Here is a 2,261-nt window from a genome sequence, read left to right on the forward strand (position 1 = left end):
TTATGTCCAGGGTTTTAGTTGTACTTAGAGTAAGGAACAGCAAAAATGATGTCTGCATCATCCTGTCTGGAACCCTGTTGTAGCGTCTTTAAAAGAGCAGAAGTTTCTGCATTTTATAAAATCTGATTTATGAATTTTTTTTCTGTGACAGTTCATGTTCTTTGTGTCATTTTTAAGGCATTTTTGCCAAACTGAAGATCACTGTATTAGTTATTTATTGCTGCATGATAAATTATCCCCAAACTTAGTAGCTTAAAAAAACAAACATTTATTATTTTTACAGGAGTCAGCAATTTGGGAACAGCTTAACTGGGTAGTTCTGGCTCAGTGTCTCCTGAGGCTGCAGTCAGTTGACAGTCATTATTAATAGTTGGGTAGCAGTCATCTTAAGGCTCTGATGAAATGAGTATCTGCTTCAGAGGTCACTCCAGGGATTGATGACAGGCCTTCTGTTCCTCAGCATATGGGCCTCTCCTCATAAGGTGGCAGCTGACTGCCCCCAAAGTGAATAATGAGAGGGGGCGGGAAGGAGGGAGGGAGTCTGGAAGGAGGAGGGGAGGGAGAGAGAGGAATGGGTGGGGGTCAGTGGAGAGACAGTACCAGACCAAGATGGAAGCTGCAGTGTTTCAACAGCATGATCTTGGAAGTGATGTCTCATCACTTCTGCCAAAATCCCTTTGCCATTTATTAAGTCTGTACCACATCCATGGTCCAACTCTCATATTCGTGGTGAAGGCTGGGGTGGAATTAAGTTCCGCATCTGCAAAGAAGGAACATCAGAGACTGTGAACATCCCTTCATCTGTGAACACCTGTGAAGCACCACAGTGGCCGAAGCAGAGGCCGTGCAGGGTGTTCTGGCTCAGCACCTTGGGGACCTGTGCAGGGGAACCAGTGTGTGCGAACCAGTGCATGGTTTGTGATTCAAGGCTGGGGCAGAGCCTCTGCAAAGGAGGTGCAAGAGGTTGGCAGCTCCCACTGAAGCATGCCAAGTGGTGACGGCAGCAGAAGTCTTACATGCCAGCGGCGAGCAGGCCTCGATCCAGAAGTTCTCAAAGGCTTTGGAGGAGGCCACGCTCTTGCTCCCGCTCCCACAGACGAGCCCCTAGCAGATTTTATGGCCGAGGCTAGGGAAGATGGCATAGCCACAGTCATCCTCCCAGGTCCACTCACAGGGGTCATGCTGGGAATCCAGCAAATCCTGATCCCATCTGTTGTCTTGGTGTGTTGGATTGTGCTTATACACTACAGAAAGAGATCTAAAGAAATGTTCTCTAAACATGGCCTAATTTCTGACGGGTTTGTTGTATGTGACCAGCAGTTCAATAGGGATTTGCCTGTGTTACTTTGAAAATGTAGATGATGCCAAGAAAGCAACAAAGTGTGCAAACGGAATGGAGCTCGGTAGACACAGGATCACAGCTGATTTCTCCATAACAAAAAGGCCACGTACTCCAACACCAGGAACTTACATGGGGCGACCTTCCTGTGGCAGCTGGGATTACTGTGGCAGAGGGTAGGATGGAGGCTCTGATGATCGGGCCTATTATAGCAGACATCCAGAGGAGGAGGTGGAGGAGGAGGCAGAGAGCCGCTCGAGACAGGGACCGGATATGCAGGGGACGGTCACCTCCTTCTTACTGTAGTCGTGGAGGACACAGACCACGTTCCAGATCTCCATCCTACTCACTTAGTCGCCGTTAAAGCAAGAGGTTTGAAGACTTTCTAAAACTTGCCCTAGAGTTGGGATATTGTTTGCGGACAATATTTTTTATCATCTTCCTTTTAAAAAGTGAATAGTGCTTAGAGAAGTTAGGTGACTTTGACATCTTTTATGATGACTACTTTTTCTCTTTTAAATTAATTCTTTATTTTAATTGGAGGTTAATTACTTTACAATATTATGGAGGTTTTTGCCATACAGTGACATGAATTTGATGACTACTTTTGGTGGAGTTGAAATGCTGTTTTCATTTTGCATTTGTGTAGTTTGCTGCTTTGTTCAAAGTTAAGTGTTTTCAGAAAAGTATGTTTTGCATGTATTTTTTACAGTATAAATTTTGACTGCTGAGAAGTTTTTATTGCATAAAACTTCATTTAAATGGTTTACTACTGAATCCAGGATATTCCGAAGATCGAAGCTGGTGTGTAAAATGCTACCAAATGGCAAAAAGCAACAATAAAGTTTGGCTTTTACTTTTCTTTCTAACATATCAGCGCTTAGCACAACTGTTTAGATTAGATCGTCAGTAGTAAATTCAA

At 44.2% G+C, this 2,261-nt stretch overlaps 1 pseudogene; it reads left to right on the forward strand.

The window, feature by feature from the left end:
• Positions 1-1,016: 1,016 nt before the first annotated feature.
• Positions 1,017-1,751, forward strand: LOC120854170 (annotated as a pseudogene).
• The last annotated feature ends 510 nt before the right edge of the window (positions 1,752-2,261 follow it).

This window comes from Oryx dammah, unplaced genomic scaffold (assembly GCF_014754425.2).
Source record: "Oryx dammah isolate SB20612 unplaced genomic scaffold, SCBI_Odam_1.1 HiC_scaffold_27, whole genome shotgun sequence".
Taxonomy (NCBI): domain Eukaryota; kingdom Metazoa; phylum Chordata; class Mammalia; order Artiodactyla; family Bovidae; genus Oryx; species Oryx dammah.